Below are 27,838 nucleotides of genomic sequence, written 5' to 3'. Positions count from 1 at the left end.
AGCACGTAGCAGGAGAGAGCTCACCCCCTCTGAAGAGGGAAAGAAATAGAAAGAAGGATGGAGAGAAAAAGAAGGACAGAATGAAGGAGGAAAAGCTCTTATTTTCCACAGCAGAATATTAAATTTCTCGTTTCGTTATAGACATACAATTTGGGATTTTAAATGCTTTTATTCTAATTGAAGAATCCACTTTTTCAAATGCACCGCACTGGTTTAAATTTTACCAGCTGAGTGTTCACTGAGAACCAGGAACAAGGAGCACTCCAAAACATCATTTATTCTCTCACACGTGCAGCAATGCCGGTGCTTAATATTTGCATATAGAGGCCTGAGAGCTTCCCCAACATAGTCAGGGTGTCATTTGGAAGAATTATATGGTCTAACGCTGTCTCTGGGATGCCAGCCTCTCAGGAGATTGAAAAATGTTACCCCGTTACAGTCGTAAAAATAAAAATAAAAGTTCCAATCTTAAGAAAGCAAAAGTAAATACCTTCAGCTAGCAACCATAAATTACATTTTACAATTATAATGTCTAGAACATTTACCATTTTAAAATGAATGTAAAAATTAAACTGAGTGAAAAATTAATAAAAACCGTAATTTCAAGGTCTCCAAACAGCTTTTTACGCGTGAATCCAGGCAGGCCCCGACGGAAGCCCCAGAGCTCCATCGTGTGGCCCTTCTGCTTTGAAGCAGGCAAAGGAATTAGAAATAAAAGTCATTTTTTCATTAAATCACTCCAAAATGCAATCCTTTTGCTGGCATCACACACAGAAGCAAGGCAGAAAACGGCCAACAAACTATTCTTTGCTCTGTTTTTTCTGTGCAATGTCATCTCCTTTTTGCTTAAGGAAAAATTCTCTACTTTTTCCTAACCCACAGCCCATTGCAAAACCATTGCCAATGGTAGGACCTAAATTAAATAAAGCTGTGGTCTGGAAGAGAAAGCTGCTGGACCGGAGGAGGGCATATCGCAGAGCAAGGAGGCCACGGTTCCCCGTGGAAGCCAATTTGGGGTTGTTCAATGTGATTGCTTCGCAAGCAGCGCCAAGCACCCTCCTTAATTCCGAAAGGAAAGGGCGATCCGGGCCAGCCCCAGGCTCTGATTACTTCTGCTGCTTGCTATTTTATGACCTTCGCAGCACGCTGACTGAGAGTCTCCGAACCCGATGTTCTGGCCACGTACAGCAGCCCTGGGGACGGCCCCAGCCCTACTCTTGTCCTCCAACCTGTCATTTCTGCAGCACGGGTGGCCATGCTCTGCCGCCAACGGGAAGCACAAGGATTCGAGTGAGATGCTATGGGGAGAAGAGAGAGAAAACCCCAAAATTAAGAAGGCACAGCTCGTCCATCTGACAGAGAAAAGCTTCAGCCACATTTTATGACAGTTTCAATATTGTGACAGAGTTTTGCTGCCTTTGGAGATCCTGCTTTGAATTCACCCAGACATGGGTAATGCAGACAAGTCTACTCCTGTACACTTCTGTAACGTGATTTTTTTGTTTCTGTTATCCTGAATCAGTAACAGATAAATGCCAGCTTAATTGTTGTTTTCCCACTCCGAAACAAGATCCTCCTTATGAGGCTATTGATCTATTTCTGACAGGAAGCCATGCTGAAAATTCAGATCTCCACTCTGCCTTCAGTGCAATCAAGGGGCATCCCTGAAGAAACAGTTTTTGGAGGCTGATAAATCTTTGAGCCTGATTAATTTAAAATCAAGCCAAGAGCAAAAAAAAAAAACATAATTCTTTTAGAAACATCTCCATTACACAACCGAAGGTGTAGTACCAGGCCTATCTTATCAAAACACCCCCCACAGAGAAACAAATGGATCTATGAATTTGCAATGAAGCAAAGTGTCTTTGGGCTCCAGGTGATGAGTTTGGCCCGGTGGCTACCAGGCATGGCTAAGTCAGGCTCCAGGATGCAGCCCTCCCGTGCAACTCCACCACACTCATCCCAACCATCACCCGGCCCCGAGAGCCACCAGCCCTGGTCCCGAGGAGGGCCGAGCAGGAACAGGCTGACACCTCCGCTGTCCTTGGGAGGGCTGAAGGTTGTCCCAGGAACAGCTGGCTCGCCCGCAGCTAGAAGTAATTGGCGTCTTTCTACATGTGATAAGAATCTTAGGAAACACATTGCCAAGTTCACGGAAGGGCTAATGGCCATTTCCCCAAAACCATTGATCTTCTGGCATGAGGGCATGCAAACTTTACTCATCCTGGGAGAGGAACTTGCTTCTTCACAGCTTACACTGGAAAAAAAATATATACATGTTATAGATATATACATAATATATATGCATTGTATATATATGTGAATATTATATATATATGTGAATATATATCTATAATATATGTATTATAGATATATATATATATGAAAAGGAGCAGGGAGGAGCAGAAGGATGGGAGCAGCTCCAGAGATGTAGAGGACATCTGCAGAATAGCCCAGGCCATATTGCCAGCAACTTGAAGTCCTCAGCTGAGGAGGATAAAAGAAAAGACAAGGAAAGGGAGAGTGCAGTATAGGTCTAAGGGAAAAAGACAGTAGCTCTCAAAGAGGTGGGTGTTTAGAGGAAACATTTCAGAGCTAAGAAGAGGAGCCGAGGCAAGGGGCAGGCAGGCAGCCAGGTGGCACTGGGATGATGTGTCAAGGTCTGGCAGGGTCTGGCAGGGTTACAGGGGGGGACGGGAAGCCCACCAAGGGACTCGAGATCAGAGCAGCAGTAGAGGCTATTTCCTAACCAAATCTTAACTTTTCAGCTATTGTTGTGGAGTACTAAACGAAAATAAAAAATCATATGCTGGGCAGATGCAAATTTAGGGTAAATATGCAAGCAGGATAGCTGGACCATGAATGCATTTGTATCTCTCTCTTTCCTGGATCCATTTGTACAAAGGACTGCATTTATATTTCAAAACACTTTCCATCAAAACAAACAAATAAACAACAACAAAAACACCAGGAGGATACAGGACTTGACTGACATCTTATTTCTCTGTGTTTGCATTTTTTTGCCGTGCAGGGCATAATCTGGTTCTTAGGGAGTTAATGCACCTGCCATTCCGGTGCTGACAAGCAGTTTTTCAGAGGGACATGGAATTTTTTTATTTATTTATTTATCTAAGGAGCCCTGAAGATTGTACTCAGGAGGCTTCTTGAGTCCTGCCAATAACGCGCAGGTACCAACACATGTACATTTTTTGACTGCACTATGATTGATGGTGCTTATTTGCGGCTTGCAGCCTAACCCTTTCCTTTTCCTTTGCTTTGTGTCTGTCTGCCTCGCTAGAGCTTCTCTTGTGTGTGTTGTTTCGTGTTTTATTTTGTTTTTTAATAATAAAGACACTTCAGCCATTTGGGCTGGGGGGAGAAGCAGGGGAGGAATGATTAATCTCGTGCTCTGTTGTCTTTGAACCGCTCGACTCCATGGGGAGTGATTTCAGAGCAGTGGGCGGTCAGCAGGGAGAACAGGCGGCCTGGCAGGGAGGGCTTTGGGACGACGACCCGGAGCTGAGGGCAGGACCAACAAAACCCACACTCGGAACTGGCCCCACACAGCCCTGAGGGACACAGAGCACCTTGCTGATTCCCCCCACTACTTCCCTCTCCAATGAGACCTGAGCAAAATCCAGCCTGTGTTTCCTCAGTCCTGCTTCCCTGCCTTCACCTTCTCAAAGCGATGAGTCTGGGGATGAGAAGCCCATGCAGAAGGCAAGCCTCCAGAAAACAGCAAAAGCCCATAAAATCCACCTATTACGGACATTTGGTCATCTGTCTATCTCTTGCAAGCCTCCATCCAGCCACTGAGCCATTCTCAATATTTCAAAGGCTTACAGTGAGCACAGCCAGACCCCTGAGCTGCTTTCACCATGCTCCCCAAGCCCCTCCACACCTGCACAGCACCATGGGGAGAGGCAGGTGAGCGCTTTCCACTGCCCCACACACAAGTTAACAAGACTCTTTTCTTTCAAAGGGAGAAAATTGATCTGATGAAAGCTTGAAGTGCTTGGCAATGAGACGGAGATAGTGATGGATACACCAGGAGAACGCCTTGACTCTGTGCGCTGCCGTATGGGACCTGTTGGTGCTCTGACAGCACCGCAAATGAGCCCCAGCCAAAGGAGATGTGGCACAGTGCTGAGCTGCAAACAGCGGCCCGAGCCTCACGACGAGGAGTTCAAAGCTGCTGACACCTCATCCACATGGCAAGCCTGTAAGAGAATCAAAAGCCAAATGAGTTTCAGCCAGATACAGGGGCGCCTACTTCTGGTGCTTTTTACACAGACATCTCAGCACAAATGTGCACATGCAGGACACGTGTCTCACACATCGTGCTGCCAACACTTGCTGCAGCAGGGCTTGAACACGGGGCAAAACAGCTGTACTTGGTGCCGCACTGCTGTTTGCATCTGGTTTCGTTTCACCCGCAGCAGCAAATGGAGGTGGGGGCTCTCCAGCACTGCAGGGATCAGCTGCACAGCAGGACCAGAAAAGACAAACCCCTTCTTGTTTACACTGCAGCTGAACCCAGCCTTAGGGAGCTGCCCTCTCCGTGGGGGCTGGAGTAACACCATGGGCAGGTCCAAACAGAAAAGGTGGAGGGGAGCTGATTTCCCACTTTGTAGGCTTTAAGGGGACACTGGGTCTTCAGGACTGAAGTGCAGGTGCATGCAGAGGAAAGGGAGGACACAACCGAGCATCCCCCTGCAAGGGGCTGAGCACCTGTAACTGCAGAGCATCATTCCCAAAGTAGAGGAAAACTGCAAAGGGTGGAGCAGAACCACTGGCACGGATATACAAGTATTTAAGGTCAGGAAAGATGAAAGGTTCTTCCCATCCCTTTGCAAGTCAGGAGCAACTCCTGGGCTAGCACAGTACCTATAAAGCTAGCTGGTGGACAAGCAAAACAGCACGTTACCTATCACACAAACCTAACCAGAAGCATGCAATGTATGTATACAAGGTGCCCGTTGCCCTCTCTCAGCCTCCTGCTCTGTGCACCAGCTCCCCAGAAGAAATCAGTCAACAGCCAGAGTCCCCAGAGCCCTGCCCTGCTCTTCTCCAGCTCAGCAGCCCAGAAGGAGCTGATTAAATCACACAAACTCTGGCAATCCGCCCTTGAAAAGATGTCGAATTCCCAAGGGGAAAAGTTATTGCCCGTTGCTCCAAGCTGCCTACATTACGGATTAAAGCTGCTGCTCTGATACACGCACAAACCCCTCCTGCCCCGCAGGCTGGCACTGTCTCAGGAGAGCTGTGGGTGACCCACATGGGTGCACCGGGTGTCCCAGGGACAGGGCACGCCTTTGGTCCTTGCACCCCTGGGGAGCAGCGGATAGAGCCCAGCTCCGTGCCTGCAGCTGCGCCCAGATGCGCTGGTAAAGCTCACCCGAAAAGCTGCAGCTCCTTGCCTTAGAGGGCTGCAAAGCGGTCGAACAGTACCACCTGCAGGGCAGAGGGAGAGCTGCACTGCGTGCCTGGTGGCCGGGGGAGCTGTGACCAGCCGCAGTGAGCTCCGGTGGGCTTCAGCTCCAGCAGCCGGATCACCAGCTGGCTTGACAACACGTTAATGAGAAAGGCTTTTGTTCTTCTTCTTAATACAAACGGCAAAACAAACTTTAAAACGTGCAAAAGCATCCTGAGTATAGGAAATGCAGGTGCGCATGGGCAAGGCGTGCTGCAAGCCTCTCCCAGCTCACGCAGAGGACCCAGCACCCTCGTGGGAGACGAGGTTTCGCACGGGTGAGAGCAAAGCTGTGCAGGCTCTCAGCAAAGGACGCTCAGAGCCAGAAGGACTGACCGTGAGCACAGGATCAAGTGTCTGCTTCCCCAGCTGACTGCAAGAAAAGGAAGTTTTCAGAAGCACTCAGACGTCTGCTGTAACCCGTTCACCTGGGCTGCAACTGGTGGCAAAGGACTCCTAGACGTGTTTACATTCACATGCTTCTTAGTAAATCTCCTGGATTTACAGAATCTCTCTGTAATATGGAAACTGGCATAGCCAGCTAGTCCATTGCAAAGTACGAGACTTATTCCATTAATTAAACACTTTCAAAACCCTGAATGCAAGATATCTGTAAACTGCACACCTTAAGACATCACTCTATCATCAACCCAGTGTGCAGCAGGGTGCTCGCAGGTCCCCCAGAAGATGAATCACTTGCTCATCTGGTTTATTTTCTCCCATGAAGTAGCAGAAAGTGAGCACAGCCAGACCTGTTGTCAGCCAGGTCAGCTCACCAGGAGTCCTAACGGGACAGGATGAGACCCACCCACAGCTGTTGGTAACCTCCAGAGACCCAGCTCTGAAGCCCCACTGATGGGGTGTACACAGCCAGGGACCAGCAGCACAGGCAGGGTAACAGCCTTTGTAAGCCCACAGCCACTTTGCTCCATGCGACACATACAGGTGAGCTGGAAAAGTTAATTCCAGGAGAAGGAAAGCTGTGCTTCATCAGCATTTTGATATTTTAGCAAAACAGACCATCTTTAATTAATATTTGAATAGCAGGGACATTTACTGAACTGACAGGCATCCAGGGAGCCCAGGTTGTTTATCCTGAATCCTACTTGGGGTACAGTGGTGTCTGGCACACTAAGAAACATCTCCAAGAGTGATGGGGAAACAGCCCTGCAACAGCTCCATATGCCAAGTCCTGTAGTCTTTGTGCATCTCAGTCCCTGATCCGAAAAACAAAATAAACACGTTTTGGGTTGTCCTGCTGATTTAAACCATGCAGTTTGCCGAGCTGGGACATGCTCTCTTGCTGTGCTGGATAACCCTGCGTCCTGACCTCACGTGGGGTCTGCGGTCCAGGCTGGGTGCAGTTTAAGAGCAACCAGAGCCTGTGATCCTAACCTCAAGAATGGGTGTATTTTCACTGTCCTTTGTGCTAGAAAGTGTTAGCATGCTAATGGGAAAGTCAGAGCAAACACTGATCCTCTTCCTGGTAAATCTGCAAAAGTGGGAAAGGACACATGCTTCATTTCAAAAGGTGAGAAGAAATAGGCACAGATACAGTGGTGATAACTTGCAGCCAGTGAAGTGTTGTTTAAGGATCAGGCAATTCAAGAAAAAGGGACATGTTTCTTTAGCTGTTAATTTGTGGTGCTTCCCCTAAAACCACCACCACAGTAATCCTAAATAGCTGCAGCCACAGCATTTACTGCGCATTATGGCATCTGAAAAAGTGCTGACAGGGACAGCTGACAACCGCTCTGCGATGTAATTCACACCATAACATCATCTCCCAGGCTCTTGGATTTTTCATTGAAAAATTATGTGATGCATTTCTGCAAATCCAGTGCCAGTTTATTGATACAGAGGCTGCACCAACTAATGAGGCCTCCAACAAATTAGCTTAAATTTAAAAAAAAAAAAAGTCTGTCTCAACTCCTTCAGTCACCGTGTTAAAAGTCAGTTAACTCTTCAGCTATAAGAAATGTGTTTATTTCAATATTTGCCTCTATCTACCCATGTGAGTAACTCTCTCTCTGTAACAATCCCATGACCCCCGCCTGCTCAAATTCTGATTACTGTCCTGAACATTTTTCTTTGCTAAACACCGCCCCGAGCCATAGCAAAGACAGATTCTAACTCCCAACAAACTCTTTTTAGTTTCTTTCACAATGAAAAATGCATCTACAGGTCAGAGCCTAGCAGAGATTCACCTCTTTACTTAACAGATAAACCTGAGATATTCTTTACATCTAATCTACAGTCTCTTTGAGTCAGGGACCATTCAATTGTAAAACGCAGCCTTTATTCCTGACCTAAGATCCTAAGCACCGCTAATTTCTCAATATCAAGCCCCATACGGGATTTGCCACATCAAATCAGACTTTTGTGTCATTTGGTTTTAAGTCCTATACAGGTGATATGATGTTGCAGACAAAAAAATTCCACAATATGAGACCTTCAAGGAGGATTCATAGGCTCTGCCAGCAGCTAGCCAAGGCTGCATTAATCCCAGCTGCAGCTGGCACCTTCCGTCAAGGAGGCAGAGTGAAGCCCAGGTGCTATAAAGCCACCAGATAGCACAGAAAGCCAGGAACGAGGGCCCTCCTTGTCCAGCAGGAAATCTAGTGCTGGGATCAATCCTACTCCAGTGCATCAAACTATAAACATGATGGTTATGAAGTTATTGAAGTCACTCCATTAAAAAACAAAACAAAGCAAACAAACAAAAAGCTTACGTTCGTACCACAGGCACATTTCTCTATGTTGCTTAAATTCTGTGGCACAGGAAAACAAAGCACAGGGTCACATATTTTGCCTCTGCCGCTGCTCATACGCAGAGCAGTACGAAAGAGGCACTGTGATGGTTGTGCTTTGCTAACTTACCTGTCCTGTGTGTTGGGTTTCTGCACGCAGTAAGCCACCAGAAACCTTGGGGACGATTTAGCCTTTGGCTTGCTGCTCTGCTCCTGCTGGGCTCCCCTCTCCAAGGCTGTTCCTTAGGTCTGTAAACTGGAAGGGACAACACAGAGACCATGCACTCGGGGCTTGCTGGGAAGAGCAGGAGCGAGGATGTGTTGGGGATGGTTCAAAATCCGTCCATTGGGCCAGAAGCTCAGGCTTACTAAATGTGGGCATGGAGATGGGCTGTAAGGGGAAGAGAAAAGAAGGTTAATCCTGGGATTCAGAGAAACCTGCTCAAATAGTGACCCAGCTTTTCTATTTCCTCTTTGTGCCTACAAACTGACTGGGAACTTGAACAGCAGGGCCCCTGTTAGACCCAAACCAGCTGACATTTCCCTTTAACGAACCTCATGGAACAGCAAAGAGCTTCCCTCAAAGAGTGCCTTGCCAGAGCTCACAGGAGCCCTCCCCATTTACTTGTCACAGGAGCCATCTCCTCGGGCCCGCTGGGAAATCATGCAGCCAGGGTCAGGACACAAATTAAAACAGATGTTTAGTTCATCCACAAATGAAAACCTCTCCTTCCACAGCTTTGTACCAAAATCTACTTCAGTGCCAAACTGGTAGAGTTTTCCTGTAGTTAATCTCAGCCATTCCTGTTAAAGGTACATTTTTAATAATGGTAAGAAAGGAGTTTTCTTAAAACGGTATCAGATACAATGCACTCAGCTGCAACTTCAAGTTCTGTCCATAAAAGTAAAGCTTTACAAAAGCAGATGGAAGCTTATTTTAAAGCTGGAAATCAAACCTGAATGTATTTTGTAGAAGCACCTTCAAAACCCTGGGACTTACCGCGACCAGCTGAAGTGAACCAGCTGAACAAGGCAGCCCCGTGCTCCTGGCCCTGCGCATCGCTCACCTCCAGCAGCGGCGTGGCAGTGAGCCCCAGCAGCTCAGTGCTGGCGGCAAAGCATCAAGCGGCTTTCGTTGTTTGTTTGTTTGTTTCTAACTTCGTCGGGTCTCTTTCCAGCGTTGCCCAAGTCCCGGTGCAGCTGCTCGCGCTGGTGGGAGGCTGCAGCCAGCAGGTAGCACCCCTTAGCCTGTGTCTGCACCCTGTTGTGGAACTGCATTTTTTGGAGGTTTTAAAGTCCGTGGCAAATTGCAAAGCAGGTGAAAATGATGATGCAAAATGGACAAAGAACGTTTAATGCCTTAAACAAGAAAACCGAGGCATGGGCATTTCTCTACGAAAGCTGGAGCAGAATCGGCGCCTAGGAAGGAGCATCTGCTCCACGCTGACTTTTGTGGGTTTTCTCCAATCAATTTGTACTATTTTGACACAGTTTCTTTTTGCTGCTGAACACGATCGCTCCATATATTGACGCTGTATAGTGTATTTATTCTAGTTTAGCACAATTGCTGGACCACAGCATTTAAAGCTACAGCCCATGTTCAGCCTGTATCGGTTTAACATGCCAGCACCATATGGCATCCTATAATCAGCTGCAGCGTTGTACTTCAAACCCACTGCTGCATTTATAATATTATTGTATGCTGCACAAACACCAATATTTAAAAAGAAAAATGTCCTTTTTATTGGACTCCTGCTGATATCCCAGCTGTTAGCCAATGCACGCAAAGAGTTTCTCTTTTTTGCATTCAAGAAAGAGCCCGAAGCATTTTTAAAAAATCTTACATCTGAAAGGTACATTTTGTCCTGCCCCAGTAGGTCTATGTGACTGAGTTAAAATGTGTTTTTTTATTAGATGAATTGCATCATTAAATTACATTATAAAAACTAAAAATGCACCATTAATTTTCAAAAACAATAGTAAATATATCTCATTTCTGATACATGATTCTGCATTTAATTTTTGCCCTGGGCCACATTTTTCTAACAGGCTCACTGTCTTCCATTATGCAGACTATACAAATGGAGCTAAATTGACGAAGTTGGGGGGGATCTGTTTGTTGGGGGAGGGAGGTATTGGCCAAACGTCTAATGTGAAAATAAATGAATTTCTAATCGGCTGTTGCAAAAAGAAAAATTACTTTTTGATCTCGGCTCAGCCAAGCAAGAATCTACCTAGCTCGGGTAATAAGATACAACGGCATTGTATAGGATGCAGGGAGAGACAAAAGGCTAGACAGAGAGACAGACAGACATGGCAGTAAATTAGGTTCGTGTATTCAGTTCTGTTTGAGTAGCATTTCTTAATTAAATGGACAGAAGTTGCACTGAGCTCGAGCCTCATTGCTGCAGGGTCTTCCCCGCTAATGTGGCTCGGGCTCTGAGCATCCATAGATCACTCTCGTTCGGAAGGGAAAGTGAGAATTAGAGGCAGTGCCTCCGCCCGCCCGCCTGCCAGCGGCCGAGCAAGGGGACAGAAGCAGAAGAGAAACAACAGTCTCAAAACTTTTAGATGTGCCAACAAACAGGTAAGCCAAGCCTTGCAAAAAGTCTCAAAAGCCTGACAAAGGCCAAGGACTTGCCGACGTGTTCAGTTGCTGTATTCTGCTGTAATGCCGTGCATGTGGCTGTTTGCTGAGACACTGCTTGCCAAATACTGCTTCTGCTTTCCAACCCAGCCCACAGCAGAAAGCTATAAAAGTCCTCTGGTTAAAACCATCCTTCCAAATGGAGGCTTGTGCCTTAAAATGCACCAAGTCAGGGCATAAGCAACTCCCAAAGTCAAGGCTTGGAACTGCTTGTATAACTGAGGGCATTCTTTTTTTCTTCCCCCTTTAAAAAAAAATAGGGCAAGCCAAACTGCAGTGTTTTCTCTGCCTCCTTGTCTTGTCACCATCCCATTGCCTTGCTTCCACTGCCTTTACCTCCCTGCAGCTGCCTTCCCAACACCCCCCTGTACCCCACCGGTCCCACCGCTGGTGCCCTGCAACCCCTCACAGCACCATGGCCTTACAGCAGTGGCTCTCCTGCTGGGACAGGCTCTGATCCACGGCCCAGCAGCAGGGATAAGTCCATGCTTTGCTGCACATTACCTCTGAGGCTGGTGGTCCCCATGGGTGAGTTTGAACCGCACCAAGCAGGGCCTGGTTGGCCCCCAGCTGGGTCCAACTCAGCAGGCAATGTCCCTCATCCCACAGGGACACATCTGTACAGCCAGGGAAGGCAGACCAAGAGAAGAGGAGCTGCAGAGGGAAAATCCTGAGGACTCACATCGACACTAGCCACAGTTCAGAGGGGTTTTTGCTCCAGACTAGTCCCAGCTTGGTTCCAGACTAAATGCCCCTTGGTGGCTGCAGTCATCAGCCATGTTCTTGAAGAGCATTTCCCATTTCAGCTGTTTTTAAAGGAACTTCAGTCAGGCACCTTGAGATGAGAAAGCCTCCAGTAAGTGAAGACAACCAAGAGGTTCGTTTCACAAGTGCCTTCCTGATCCAAATTGTACCCCAGCTAGAGGTGTACTTGGAAAGCCCCAGACTGCCAGCATCCCTGAGCTCCTAAACACAAAGGAGAAGTCACTGAGAGTCCTGAGGGATGACAACTTAGCATCCTACAGGGGACAAACAGGGAAGACTCAGGCCCCAGGCTTAGAAAGCCAAGTCTATCAGAAGTGCTTTATGCGTCATTTTTTCCTGCTGCCACCTACCCCCGTTAAAAATTCCCTTTTTTTTTTATGGTAAGAATGAAACCTACCTAGTAAAATTGACAAAAGCTGTGGTGTTTAGGACTATAACTACAGAATAACGTCGCAACATTATAAGGTAGTTATAGTTCAGTATCATTTTACACATAAAGAGATTGAGTCCTGCTTTTTGCAGGAAAAGCACAGAAAAACTGCACAGAAATATATCACTGTATTTATCACTACAGTAAATGGTTTACGATTTATATTATTAATTTTTTTTATTACAGTAATGATGAGGGGTCAGTGCAGAATGAAGTCCCATGCAGAGAAAAATCCTTTCCACTCTCAGCAGCCAGGTCAGAGCACTTGTGAGGAGGGCAGGGAGCGCACGGACCACATGCTGGTGCAGACCAAGACACACCTAACACCTTGTGCTGGTTTTATGGGGATGGGATAAGAAAAAATTTAAGGAAAAACCTCATGAAGAGAGAATGGAAATCAGAAACAAAACCAGGAAAGAAAAAAGAAAAGGGCTAAATATGGAAGCAGATAGGAAAAAAAAGAAAAAAAAAGAAATCTGCTGTTTTTTTTGATCGGGATAGTTATTTTAACACAAACACGCATTCATGCACACGTGAGATGTTCCTGCACGCCCTGCCTCCCGGATCCATCAGATGACTGATGGCTTCTTACCTCTTAAGTTAACGACTGTGCTCCTGCCCTCCACCCCCCCCCCCCCCCCCCCCCCCCCCCCCCCCCCGATGCCAAGCAGTAGTGTGATGCACCGCTTTTATAATCCGCTAATGGATGAAAAATATTTACCACATTACCCTCCAATAACCTTGTCAAACTGCGACAGGAGCCGCTTCGCTCCACACATCCCGATTTGAAAACTTTTGTGCCAAATAAATTATCATGCAACAATTTGACACAAGCCAATAAGACGGGGAGAATGGTGTGGAAATGGGTACGCTTACCTTGTGGAAGGGTTCAAGGTTACAAGAAGAAAATCTGTTCAGCATCTAGGTGGGAGATCTTTGAAAAGAAAGAAAGAAGAAATCTAATGTAATGAAACATTTAACTAAAACCTTCCATGCAAAGGTATCACTCGGACAGGGAGAAATCCCTGTTACAAATTACCAGTGTTTTTCCCCAGAACAGTTCAGACTAAAAATCTTTCTGACTAGCACTAGATGTGAGGGAGGCCAATGGGATGCCAAAGGTGGCAGTGGGTGGTCAAACAGCATTACCAGCTGGGGCAAATATAGCAAAGAGATCTGTAGGCAACTTGGAAATTGGTGGCCGAGGCCTTCTCTTTCTACTGCATGTCACAGCAGTGAGGCTGGGCCGAGCTGCTCCAGTGCTAGAGCAAACCCAGTTCCTCAGCTCACTGTAGAGAGGCACCTTAAACACTACATCTAAGCCAAATGCAGATGAAAAGCAGCTTCTCTGCTTTGGAAAGTGGCTGCGAAACCATCTCAACCCTTCTGTGTGTACAAGCTGCTCCAGCAAATCACTCCCCAAAATGTGTAATTTAAAATCAACGGCACATATTCATTAGTCATTAGCATGGCAGCATATGTTCTACCCCTCCAATTTAGCAAGTGTGGAAGAATATTAAAAACGTGGAAAAATAGTTTTTTAAAGTAAAGAAAACCAATTCCACTTGTAAGGCGCCCTACGAGCAGGAAAAGCCCCGTAGCAGCTAGACGTGGGCGGCTGCAGCACCGCGACCCACTGGCAAGCCGTGGCATCTGGAACCCACTGACACCCCCCTGTCCTCCTAGAAATAATTCTACTGCGATGATAAAAACACCCACAACTCCTCCAACAGGGCCGGTCTAATACACATGATTATTTACATCGTTTTAACAGCTTACAGCCAGCAAACCAGGACCAGCAGGATGGGCGCGGGCAGTACAAGCACCGGCCGAGGCAGGCTGCCTGCACGTTCAGGCTGAATAACTGGGAGAGAAATGGGGACACTGGGGTGCAATCGCAGAGGCATGTGCTGAATTTTCTCTTCAGCTGAGGAATGTTTTCTCTTTTTCCTCAGAACCACAACAGCTGGAAAACAAAAGGAAAAAAAAAACAAAGGGGTGGCACTGAATTTGGCCACACTGCGAAGCCACGCAGCTGCCCAGGCCAGGCCCTGTTGAGATGGTCCGCAGAGCAGCTGCTCCCTCTCTGCAGGCCACAAACAATCGCCCACACCTCCTAATAAGCCTAATGATCTCCCACACAAAGCCAAGCCCATGTAAATGGCACTAAGAACCCGCCACTGCTGCTGAGCGCCCTGTGCTGTGCTTCCTCCCCAGCTTAACTTGGAGGAGGAAGCAAGATCAAGCAAGCATCTCAGTTTTGATGCCAGCTGAAGCACCAGAACATGCCGCCAGGATCTCAGTTCTATTAGCTATCACTATCCAAATACCGAGAGCTAGATTTCCACCAGCTATTTCGACTAGCCATGACCAATTTTCTACATCTGTCTGTGGAGGAGGCTGAGGGCAGCGAAGAAGTCTCACCCAACACTAAAAGCGACCAGTGGGAGATCAAAGTGAGGGGATAACCCAGCACAGCAGAAGACACCTCTCCATCCAGTGGTTCTTCACACAGCCCCCGCAGTGATGGTAACAACATGGATACCCAGAAGTTCACGCCACTTGTCCAGTCCTCCAGTTCCTGTCATAAGATATCGAGGGCCCTCTTAGCATTAATATAAAGGCCCTCTATCTCAAAGCCCTTTCTTAAAAGGCATCCCAAAGTTTTACCTTTACCTAACTTCCCACCAAAATTTATGATCAAGCTGTATATTTTTGATCCTGATTGTTTTTATTTTGGCTTTAAGAAGATCCTTACCCATTCATGATACGCATGGCTTTTCCTTCCTCAAGGGGAACAAATAAAGGGCCACCAACAAACAACTTTTGTTCTGCAACTGTCACTTACACAAGATTTACCAATATATCTTTTGACATATGGGACTTTATTATTCTCACCTTCCAGGTGGTTTTCCATATATTTGATTTTTATTTTTTTTTTTTTAACACAGGTAAACAAATATTTCCATTTCCCTTTATCCAAGCTGACAATAGGGATAACTGGGGCTAGACTCCTGATGAAGCAAAAAGCCTTTTTTTCCTGCTCAGTCACCCAGGCTTCATAAAAACTTCCCACAAGCAGCACGCTAGCAGTAAAAGCTTCTCCGTAAACCCCCTCCGGGGTGGAACAGATACAGGGCTGTGACAAAAGCAGCGATGGATGTAAAATGACCATAAAACCAGCCAACTTTCCTCCCACCCAGCTCCAAGCACAGGAGGGCTCGCAGCAGCAGCACAGCAGCAGCAGAGCAGCTCTGAGCCCTTCCAGTCGGTGTCTGAATGCAGCCCTCTCTGGATTCACTGCAGCATCATTGCGTTTTAGGATTTTTGTTAATGCAATGCTAATATCCACATACAGCTAATTCTACATCCACTTCCTGATCAGCAGCCCCTAGATCACTGAATGGATTTTTTATAAGCAGACTCTCTATTTTTAGAGTGCATTTTAATTACCCTTAAGCAGGTGCAAAATCAACCTGTTTATTATTATTTCTTCAAATCCTTAACGGCAGTTGCAAGCAAATAAATCCAGTTAATGCAATAAAAGGATTTATTGTCACCCAAATTTACTCCAACAGTTTAATCATAACACCTTTCCATCTGACAGACTTTCTCGAGAACAATTTGCCCCTCAATTTGTCAGCAAGAAAATGGCCTTGTATAAATGCTGGGAGAAAATAAATGCTAATACGTGGCACAGTCTTTCATTCTTCTAATTGCCCAGGGAATTTAAGGGAGACAGACTTATTTACTCACAGTAGGAAGTGTGCTGTAATAAATTATCACTATTACAGGCCTAAATAAGTCCCTGACAGTGACAGAACCAAAGGCGGAAGGGAAGTGAGGGAGACGATGGCATCCTGAAAATTTACATGCTGGTAAGTGGGTGTGCGAGGGCACGTGGAGCAATAACCGCACCGAGGGATTAATATTCAGGATCCATACGGGAGCCCTGGAAGATATTCCCTGAATTTTAAAGGGCATGCCAGGGTTAAGTCTCTTATAAAGAGGGGCCATAATGTGAGCATCCTCCTCCCTGCACTGCACGCCAGCTGCAGTATGCTGACCTGCACCTCATGCCCGCATCCTGCCACCTCCTTCAGCTGCAGGACCACACCTGGAAGCTCACTGCCTTCAGGGACAAGGTGAATGTCACCCTCTGCCCCAGGTCACTTGCACCAGTGCAGCATCCTCCTACTGACTGCTGGAGCAGAAATAAAGAAATAATAATGGGGGGGCAGGAGCGGGGAGCTGGAGCAGAGAAGCTCAGGCTGCAGCTGGAGCTCCCTGTGCTGGTCCAGAGCGTGGTACCGCCAGCTTTTAGAGACGAGCAGCCCTGTCGCGTGGATCCAGACGTGCCTATGAACTTCTCCACTACCCAGCTTAAGTGAGCAGCTTGAAAAGTTTATCTGCTGCCTGTACCCAGTGCGGTCATTTGTTAGCTCTTTCAGAAGACACCTAGACACCATGAATAATAGGAGGTGCTAGGCGTGAGCCAGCGCAGAGCCGAGCGGAGCAGCAGAAAGGAGCAAACAGAAACGCAGTGTTCCCAGCCCCAGACACCTCCTCCTGGGGGCCCTCTCTGGATGCAAGGCACAGACGTGAGCCAAGGACCCCCAAGTCCGTCCTTGAAATGAGATTTGCTTATTGCCATAACAACAGGCAAGTGTTGCCACAATAAAGACAAGCTTTGGGAAGTTCCCCCCTCCACTCCCCCCCATTATTATTTCTTTATTTTTGCTCCTTTTTTCCTTCTTCTCCTTGTGCCCCTCTCTACAAAGAACCCCTCATTTCTCTGAAACAAATTGCCCACAGCTTGCTTTCCCATACATCACAGGGTGAGGACCAGGCCTTATCAACATTGCTCTGCTTTTCCCATCTATTACCCGGTTTGTTTGCACTTTTATCCCATCGTCCTTGCACAAGGGAGAAAACATCCATCATCTGTACATCTGCCAGCTGTCACGGGGCTGTCAGCGCCGTGACAGCCAACATGACAAAACTGTTGTAACACTGCACCAGCTCTGGGGCTCTGAGTTGAGATTAAACAGCATGGAAGAAAAAAAAAAAGAAAAAGAAAAAGAAAAGAAAAGAAAAGGGGAAAAAAAGAAGTAGATTTAGCTATAGACAGTAAAAATAAAAACAAAAGAAGCGCACTTTATGCAAAGAGAAGAAGGGAGAAAACAGAGAGCAGCAAGGAGTGAGCTGAGGGGTGGTGCAATGGGTTTTATTTTGAAAGAGGATGTGGCAGAGAGCTGATAAAACAGAGGGCAACTGTGATGTGAATTTGTTGTCTGGCTCAGCTGGCCGCTGCTGAAGCAAACAGAGCACCACGGAGCTCGACCCCGTGTCACCTCCCCCAGATGCCGGTGGCGTCTGGCAGCAGTGCCAGCACCTGCCCTGGCAGCTCGGCTGGGTCGCGGTGCCTCTGGCTGCACCAGCTACAACAACGCCTTTGTGGATTATTTTTCCTGCTGCCCCCTTTTCTCTCCACTGCCCTGTCAATAGAGCCGTACACCCCATCTTTCACATCCTGCAAAACTCTTCCTTGCAGCCAGCCCGAACAATGCACGCCCCTCCTCCAAAGACCTGAGAGCCAGACAGCAGCACGACTGCAAGCCAAACCCCAAAGAGTATTTTCTAAGCGTAGAATTTGATACCACCAACGTGGCTACAGCCTCAGTGACACGAAGTTGCTTTGAACAGCTCAGGTTAACTCCATTTCTACCTTTTGGCCCACTACAGCTACATCCCAAATTTCACAACTATCACACATCCATGTCCTGTTTTTAAACAAGCCTTCGTGAAGGGGACAGACATACTGAACACATTGACTCACTGCACCTCGTGCTCTTCTCTGCTTTTCTGCCTAGCCATTTAAATTAAGCAGTGTTTCACCTCTATTACCCATTTGACCACTACTGGACTAGAAACCATTTATAAGGCTTCAAGATGGAAGATGCTCTCAGGATGGAGGCAGGAGAAAAATCACCATACAGGAACCAGAATATTACAGACAGATCCTCAGGTCATTAAAGACCTTTTCCTGAAGCACCCAAACATCAGTGGCAGGTCAGAGGGAAGGCAGCACTGCTGCCCTGCTCCAAACAGACAAAATGCACAGAGGTTCCTGAATCCAGGACTGCAAACACCAGCCATCAGGCAGGCATCCACACTCAGTTTGCTTCCAAACCCATGGGCCTTTCTTTTCAGGTAATATGAAAACAGAGCTTGAAAACTAGCCCATGCTTATTTACTGATTTATTCAGCACGCATAGGCTGAAGGTTGTAGTCTGTGAATATCAACACCTAGAGATTTTAGACTGTATGTACTTTTCAGAAATTTTCATTTTGCAATCACATGAGCATCTACTCAGGCAAGTATCTTTACTGGTTTCATTTCTTTAGGACTTTTAAGAGGACAGCATGCATCAGCCCAGGGTTGATTTTTAGCCAACATACAATGGTTGCTGTTACAGCCTCCCAAATCTGCAGCATGTAAATCAAGCCCCCCTTTGGGATCAGCACCTCCATTCCCTCAGGAAGTTATCTGTCCAACAAATAGAAGCATACCTCAGACTGGAAGAAAGGAGACCAGGGCAGACTCGGGCAGAAATCTTTCATATCCTGGGCATCCAAGGGCAGGTCAGGCATCAGGTCAACAGGCAGACAAGCAGCAAGCAAAAAGTATGAAAACAGAGACATTTTTCCATCACGCAACATGTTAAACAGTGGAAGTCATTCCTACATTATACTGTGGAAGTCATGAGCATACATATGTTCAACTCAATAAATTCACAGAGGAAAAATCCATCAAGGGCCATTAACAAATGTGTTCCCTTTGGCTCATAAGTTCCTACATAATAGATTGCTGGAAGGATATACCAAAAGAAATATTACACGCATATGCACTTATACTGTTCTGCTTCTGGCCACAGTGGACCACAGGTCTGAGAAAAAGTAGCCATTTTTATATTATTTTCAAATTTCTTATTTGTTATTTTTTTTAATTGCTTAGAAATAAAATTGATTCAATTTGCTCTAAAAGCAATGTTTCATTCAATTCACAAAACAAATATTTAACCTAACCCTGTTGAGAAACTTAAATACATTAAGATGCTATTATAAAAGAAAAAGTGAAAAAGGGTAGCTCATTTCTAACTGCAAAGACCATGTCAGAACTGGATGGAGCTCGTCCATTTGCACCCACCAGGTTTACTGTTAAGAAAGTTCTTCTTTAATGTTTCCACCTAGGCAAGACCATCCCACCTGCTTTTACTTTTTTATATTCAGAGATAGCAAAGCACATCAAGCAGTCCATCCAGAACAAAAATGTTACTTACAAACAAAATAAATCATACCATGACTGATTTTTGATGTAAGCTTTGGAAATCATAATCCTTTGCTCCTAGCAAAGCCCAACACCAGGATGACTGCAAACAGGGTGGCTCTGCAGATAAGGGTCTCCTATTTGCTGTCTGAAATTTTGTGCAACTTCTCAAAAATATATACAGCAGGATTAGTGACGAAAAATATTAGCAAAACTTACGGGCAAGAGAGAAGAACATATCTGAGACCTTTCCAAAATACCCAAGTGCCAACAATTCCTCAGCATCTTGAGGACCAAATTCAGACAAGTGCTACATGCACACAGATTAGAACCAGGGTTTTGGGACTACAATTAACTGCAATTTAGCCAAGGTGGTGCCTGACACAGTGGCTCTGTAGGAAATAAGGACTGTTATGGTTAAGAAAGCATGGAAAAGCTTGTGTGTTCCTTTCCCCAACTACTTTAGTGTTTCTGCTAAATAAAAATCCATTTTTATTTTTAAGGGAGCTGAGCAGAGAGATGTTGTTTTACGTCCTGGCTTTTGCCAGTGGTGATGTATGCCCCTTTTACAAACTTATCTCTGGGTTTTTGCTCAGTTTATAAGCTAGGAGCAATCTTTCTTTCCTAAAGCTTCCTTCTCTCACAGTCTGGAGGAACCTTGAGATTTCCTGCCGGTGATTTAAAGGGCTATAATACTTGCAGGCTAGATTTGTTTTAGTGTCCATAAAACTCAAAAATTTCATAAAACAATTGGTGAAAATAAAATTACCAAAAAATGATGTACTGCCAGCAGACTGTATAATAGTTACGGGGGAAATGGAGAATATGATTCACTGGGGTATAAAAATGACAATGTATTTATTGCAGCGCAGTGACAAGAAACTAATTTGTCCCTTTTACTTTTCAGACAGGGCTTGAATTCCTATTTTTCTCCTCTGTCTCCACGGCGGCCGGGTAGCGATGTGCACGCTACAACCACTTGGCTGGAGGGGCAGCGGCAGCTGCACTGCAAACCTCTGCCTTGCTGCAAGAAGAAATAGCAGTAATAGCTGACACTCTGCAGAGCTAGAGACTTGCAAAAGCTGCAGAATACTAACTATAAACAAATAACTTTGGCTAAAATATGTAGGCATTCAAATATTAATCCAGAACTCAAATCATCCTATTAGGGTGAGATAAAAAGAGTTCAGTTTACTCTCTTCAACCCATTTTTCTTTTCCTTTTCAAGTCTAACCCAGCTCTTCCATGGCCCAGATGTTTTCCTTCTCAGGCTTCTCCAGAAGCTCATGGGAAAACAGAACAGCCTTCAGAAAAACCAAACATCCAGAGAAAGGACTCAAGCAGCAAGCACAGGATTTCTCTGGAGAAGACGTGCTTTCTTTCACCTTGAAGCATGCAATATTCAGCTCTTCCCACCCCTCAGCCTGCAAACTTTTGCCTACTAATTGGCTGGGAGCTGGGCACGGTGAGCTGAAAACCAGTTAAAACTCAAATTTAGAATGAAATCTAGAAACAGGTTGTTTTATTCACTGAAAAATGAAGTTATGTTACTGAAAATATTGCAGCTATAAAGACGCATTTTGATATTTTCCAATGAAGCATTTTGGATTTTTTTTTTTAATAGATGCACAATAAAATTCAAACACCAATGAAAACTCAAGACTGGAGAATGGCCACCCTTGACATGATCAAGTCAACTGTACAGGAAACTCCAACTTCAAATTCTTTCTTTGGGGGTATTTTTAGGTGCCACTCTCGCTCTAGTTGTCCTATCAAGTGCGAATGAATTCAGAAGATCAGGTCCTGGAGAACAGATAAGTGCCTTCATACCTTGGGCTGCACTGAAAGGTTCTCCTTGGCCTGCAACAAGTATTAGTTATCTAAGTATCTGCTTCCTATCAAACAGAGGTGAACGCAATAGCTCTGGTCTATGTACCTTTGACGCATTAGTCCCATATCATAAAGTGCTTCCACTGGCAGACCCTGCTCTGGAAAACCCCAGAACAGAACAGGATTGATTCCAGGACTATATAAACTGGGTTTTATGAGGTAAGTGAAGTGGATAAACACATTGCCCAAGTCCTTGTCCTAAAATGTACTATAAAAATGCTCTAAATTCTCTGTGTTTTGGAGATGGAATGAAAAGCTTTTTTTTTTTTTTTCCCAACTTGCCCAGGTCTCTGAAGTTAATAAGTTCCTGTAGATTATAAAACCCCAGAATTGGATTTCAGCGCAATTTCAATTTGTTGTTTCATTCCATGCTCTTAAATATATTTATTTTTATGAGTCCCCTTACTCTCTTCAGTCCCCCAAATATAGGGCACATCCTGCCATTAGGTCCTGGCCCATAATACTGTAAGTCCTCCTGGGCCCCCCCAAAGCTTGCTAAGAGCTGCTGCATAACACGAGGCACTGGACCAGCTCTGTGTGGGCTGACTTGCAGGCTGATGTTCTGGGGATAGCTCTAAATGCATGACCATAAGCTAAGGAAATATGATAACTGTCCTACAACATTCAGAAGAGGCCCTGTACACCAGCCTGGTGGGCAGTTTTAAATTACTTACCCCAAGAACCTGGTGTTTGACATCGCTCACGAGTCTCTGCTTCTGTGCTTGTTCAGGCTCAGCAGCTAAGTGCTCCTTTCCTCCCCTGTATTTCTCCTCACGTGAGAGATGCCAGATTTTCCTGTTAGAAAATTGCTTAGCAGACATGTTTATTCAGTCATTGTCCTTGAGATTTTATTCATTTATCTGCTAATTTTGATTATATTTTCCAGCCATAGTCCTCCGAGAGAAAAACTTAATTCGTGTTGCTGCATAGGCTGTAACCTGATCAGAGAGCAGCTCACATTTGACATAGGTTGCTGTTGCCAAAATTGACTTATAAACTGTAGGGGAAAGGCCAACAGTATTACTGGAACTATGCAGAGTTTGTGTATTATCTGCCACCCACATTGCTAATTGACGCTTGGTCTAAAATCTGTGGAGGAAAGAACCCAGATTTTAAAATTAATGAATTTGGCTACAATACACAGAAGAAAAGAGTCAAGATTTTGAATATTACCCTCAGAAAACATGCACCGGTGAAGCTGCTGTCCTCGCATGTATTCTGCAAACACTACATGGCAATTACTAAGAACATCTACTCTGTCTTCAATAAACCCTGTTTCTAGCACTTTAAGTTTTCAATACTACTGAGGCAAACTCCTTATCCACCTGGCAGAATTACAGGAACTGTTCTGTGACTGTCTCCAAGCAAAGGAAAGATTTAGGTAAACACTGTTTTGCTCTTTCCCATGTATATCATTATTTGATTTGATTTAGGCTTCAGCATTTTTATTTTATCTTATTTTTTAACAAGTGCTAAATGATAGCTGCATCCTGGTCAAGCCCCTCAAGCAGATCAAGTATTCAAGTAAAAAACATTTTCCTGAGACAAATGTGTTAAATCCAGAGCATTTTAGAGGTAAATTCACTATTTCCCATCACTAAAAACAAGTTGGCCTGTGCTACCAGTGCATATAACTTGCTCTCCAGAGCAATCAGTGTTGAAGCCTGAAGTCATTTTCATGATTCTCAGCAAAATCAAGAGAGCTGGCTTTAAACCTCCAGTTAATGCTGGAAGCTGGAGAGGAGCCCTGGCAGGGGCAGCAGTGCTGCTCACCTCACCCTGCGAGCCCCAGATCGCTCAGCTCCCTGCAACTCTCGCCATTCTCCTGCAGTTCCAGGCTCATTTACAGGACTTGCAACAATTTTTAGTGGGGAAAAAAAATTAAAAATATAAAAATAAAGCCAACTTAAAACAGGGCTACTTCAAAACTGTATTCTTTTTCTATGCTGGCCAAGATGAGAGAGTCAGGTATAATCAGATCAGTACCAAGCAGGGGGTGCAGTGCCAAAAATGTCAGGCAGCCCCTGGCAAAGATAAAGCAGCACAAGGACCAGTCACAGCCTGGGGACAGCACACGCACGTACAGGAACATCGGTTTTGGCAGAGAGATCTAGTCACCCTCGATAACGCAGCCACCTCCTCCACTGTGGCTGGTATCTAGGGCAAGGCTGAGATTAGGATTGGGATTAGGACTAGGGTGAGAGATGGTTTATGTCTTGATATTCCTCAGCCTTCCAGAGCCCAGCTTCCTCCAAGAGAAGATGATGGATGAAGGATTTAAACTCATCCTGTTCTGCTTTGCTAGGTACATCCACACAGGCAGGCAATGCACAATAACACGCAATAACAGAAACAACAGCAGCAGCAGCATGCAAGGAGTGTGCACAAAGGAAAAAAACAAAACTGTGGAAACACTCATGCAGCTGAAGCTTTCCTTAAGGGCATAAAGGTTCAGGAGGAGAGTGGAAAAGCAGGGGGGTGTCAGAGGCTCATGAACACGAAGAGGTCCAGGATCCCACAGGTCTACAACTGGGTTTCTGGGAGTTCTAGCATTTCCCTGCACAGATTTGCAAGAAATATTTTTCAACTGAAATGGGATTTGGGATGAGTTCACACAATCCAAACATGCCTGCAGGTAGCTCCCTGCAAAGTCAATCATCCGGTGAGACCCATGGCAGTGGAATAACTGAGCACGCATCCACGCAGTTACTGCAGCGCATCCAACACGAGTGACCCACTAAGCCCAGGTTACTTGGTCGCTTTAACTGATGTGAGCAGACAAACTGATTCAGAAAGGCATAGTAACCATTGCTTGTGTCCTGCTATCTCAAACACACTCCTCACAGTTCTATTTCACAGAACTGACACAAAAATACAAGCTGTGTGTGGTGAATAGATGGTGGGTGCCCTCTCTGCATGAAGGGCCGCGATGATGAAGTTGTCCCTGTTCTCTCGCACTCGGCTGCCCTTTCTTCTACCCATCTTCCCCCCAGGAAGTTTATTCTCAAATGTTATTGTATTATTTGCATCATTAATGTCACCATCCAAGTTCCTCAACCTGCTTACAATAGCCCTTAGATCGCGATTTATTATCCAAATGCCAAGAGTCTTGTTATCACAAATGAACTTTAGGAAGCAGGAGAACTCATACATGATAGTCTAGGTTTATTTACTCAGCTGACGTCTTTTAACTACTGAAAAATGTTACCTCTTTAAATCATGTAGCCCCAGATATATGTATCTGCTTACAATCTGGTAACTCTGCTGACAAAAGATTTGGTGACCTTCCCCATCATAGCTGATGACCTCTGAAAACAGGATCCATTTTCTCAGGCTTTGTCTGAAATTGCTTTAATGTCCAAAAACTTGAGTTATCCCAGTCTAAGAAAATGAAATCTGTGAAGATGAATTTCCTAAAATTCCAGGAATATATGCATGTGGATATCAAGTTAAGCAAGCTGTTGCACCTGCCTAATTTTGCTCAAAAAAGAAAAAAGAAGGAACTATATCTTTTGATTAGCTAATCATTTACACAAATTACTTAATTCATTTAATGCATGCTACTGTACAGATTGTAAATCTATGACATATGATGCAATTTTGTGAATAAACAGGTAAGTAGTAGCATATTGGTTGTATCACATAATAAATATCGGTTTGGGTCAAAATCTGTGAACTTAATACTTTGATTCACACATGTAAACTATTAGTTTGGGATATGGAGTATTGCTGCACACAATTTTAAACTTTATAGAAAAAAAAAGCTTTCATACCATCAGGATTTTATAGTCCAAAATTTTCATGGGGAGTACTTGACAAAAAGGTGTGAACACAGCTGAAACAAATTCACTTAAGATGTTACACACTTCCTTAAAACTGCATGTGTTTGAGAGTTCTGCTAGGCTACAGACCAAAACAAAAGTCCCAGAAATCCTTGTTATTCACTCTGAATTTTTGTTTTAGCACTTTTGTTCCATACACACACAGATTGAGTATTCTGACAGAGATCTGAAACATCAAAACTAACATCCATTGCAAAACTCTCACGTTTCATTTACGTGGTCAGACAAGGCCAGCTGCTATCAGATACCAACAAGGTGGTATGGTGTCCCATTTGAACAACACATTTTCAGATTTGGCCTGTTTCTCTTCAGAAATCATAAAAGCCAAAATCTGGTTTCAACATGCTGTTTTGAAGAGCGGACATGCACAGGCAGCTCAGAGTCCTGATGTGGTCTGACAACAGCCCTGATGCTCACAGAGCACTGCAGCTTGCTCACCAAGAGGACAACAGCCTTGGCTTGGCCAAATGCGTATATATATATATATATATATATATATGGCATTTTTTATGATTTTTTACAACCACTGAGTTAGTCAGGACTTTCCAGATAATGATAGACATCTTTCCCTTTTTTTTGACCTGATAAATACCCACCACCATCCAAACCTCCCAGTGTCACATCACCTCCTGTCCATCCCTTTAGCACCTGAAGTGCATTTCCTTGGTTCCAGCTGCAGAAGTTCCTACAGCTACTGCCAGCTTTTCAAAGTGGAAGTAAATTCACCATGAAAAGCCATTTCCACAGCCCAGAGTTCTTTCTGTTGCTTTGGCTTGCATTGGGTTTGCAGCAAGTGAAGCAACGCTAGAGAAGGAGAGTAAAGCTTCAGATATTTCTATTGCAGCTGACGGCAGCTGTTTGCCAATGCCTTACTTAGATGTGACTTTCAGAATAAGTGAACATCTCAGGATAAATAGCTGACAGATATCTAGATATGTGTCATAAGTACAACACCCCCTGAAAAAAAAAAAAGCACACAAGTAAAAAAAATACAGTATTTTTTAGCTAACTGAAGTTTTTATTTGCCTTCTAGTTCCTGAGTCTTTACTGTGAAGCCAGGTCACGTTTTAAAGCTATTCTCTCAAACCACAATTACTAGAAATGCTTTAAAACAAAAGCCAAGATTCTCCTGCAGCCTTTTGCTTCCAGGAGCTGGGACTATAAACACAAGCCCAAATATCTCAGGACTCAGAAAAAGCACAAAAGCAGGCAATGTTGCCACCATCCCAAAGCATTAAAAGGTATTAAAAGCTCTGGTCACTAGAGGATATAAACCAAATACTAAAGGATCTGTGACTAGAGATCTTATTACACAAATTGATTTGCTCGGCTCTAATTTTATAGATAAAGCTCAAAAAATAAATATGCCATGTAAAAGGTTATTGATCAGCTCACCTAGGGCAAGTAATCCTTGCATGGCTGGGCACAGGCGTAGGCGGTGCACGAGCAGCGTGCCAGCTCAGCGTGAGCTCGGGCTGGGCGTTGTGGCTGTGAGATCCAGGCAGGTCCCGTGTTTGACTTCAGTGGCCAAATTCAAGAAATCTGCCAGGTTTTCCTCTAAGTGCTCCAATAGAGGTCTTTTCCAACCTGAACGATTCTGTGATTCTCTAGGAAGAAATAAATAAATAAATAAAAGGGGAAGGTGGAGAGGAAAGGGGAAGGTGAAGAGGGAAAAGTAAAAGTGGGGGGATTTAGGACAACACGGGTATCTGAGCAGGGTGTAAGGGCTTCAGCCGGGAGCTGGCACACAGGTTTTAGTGCCAACTGTACATTCCCATAAGATGTTACAGCAGCAGGCAGCCCCATGTGCCTCTCCTGCTGCAGGCACCTTTGGGCGACCGGCCAGCTGCCCATGCCTCCCACTGCAACTGATTATTTACCTAATGCGAAACAAACTAAATCTTCACAACAGCTTCCTGCAAATGGAGAGAAAGAGGTGGTGGGGATTGGGACACATCTCATAAAGTGTTGATTGTCCCTTTTGGTACAGGCTATAGGGCTAATTGCTGAGCCCTGGAATGATGGATAACAGCCCCGATGTGGATGTGTCGCTTCCCACCGCCATCAGGGATGTGCCAAGGCCAGCCCCACTCAGATAAACACAGATTCAGGTCAACCAAAGTACTTTGTGAATGGATAATTGTTTCAAATTGTTGAATCGTAAAGGTAAGTGTTTCAAAAATCCTACCAATAAATTCATGGGGGAAAAAGTAGGGAAGTTTCATCTTGACAGTTGCAGAATTTTACCATATTTTCATGTGAAATGAGAAAACATTTTGAAGTTGACTTTAAATGGTTTGGGTCTAAAATGGTCAAGAATAAATGGTTCTTCTGCCCTGTTTGCCAAGATTGTTGATTTATGACCAATCCAAAATTCTTTAACACCCTGTAGTGTCACAGGAAGCTTTACAGTTAATTTGCAGCTCCTCACCCTGCCTTCACCCTGACTCTGACACCTCATGCACTCAGCAGAGGAGGAGACAGCTCTTCTTGCAGCTCTGGTGTACTTTGAGGAAAAATACTTCAGAAGACTGAAGGGTCCGGGACAAGATGAAGGAGGACAGAGCTGGAGGCACGCAGGGACACCATGGGCTGTGTGAGGTAGAAGGGTCCTGTCCCAGAGCCCTGCAGTCTTTATGATGAGGTAGATCAAGAAACATGTTGCACAAGTGCAGAGGCCTTTCTTCTCACTGCTTTTCTGCATTTAAACA

At 45.0% G+C, this 27,838-nt stretch overlaps 1 long non-coding RNA gene across 4 annotated transcripts; it reads right to left on the bottom strand.

Moving 5' to 3' along the window:
• Positions 1-27,775, bottom strand: LOC106043496 (uncharacterized). Of its 4 annotated transcripts, none has more exons than XR_010825327.1 (9): positions 27,559-27,775; positions 26,523-26,734; positions 21,960-22,080; positions 18,639-18,692; positions 14,490-14,646; positions 12,942-12,999; positions 8,354-9,495; positions 3,902-4,220; positions 1-2,257 (listed from the first exon to the last, which is right to left on the bottom strand). It is a non-coding gene; the product is annotated as an uncharacterized lncRNA (long non-coding RNA). The 4 variants fall into 4 exon arrangements; XR_010825326.1 differs by lacking the exon at positions 14,490-14,646 and having other exon boundaries at positions 8,354-8,614; positions 9,291-9,495; XR_010825325.1 differs by lacking the exon at positions 14,490-14,646.
• Positions 27,776-27,838: the final 63 nt, after the last annotated feature.

This window comes from Anser cygnoides, chromosome 16, assembly GCF_040182565.1.
Source record: "Anser cygnoides isolate HZ-2024a breed goose chromosome 16, Taihu_goose_T2T_genome, whole genome shotgun sequence".
Classification (NCBI taxonomy): Eukaryota; Metazoa; Chordata; class Aves; order Anseriformes; family Anatidae; genus Anser; species Anser cygnoides.
This window is presented reverse-complemented; position numbering and strand designations above follow the sequence as displayed.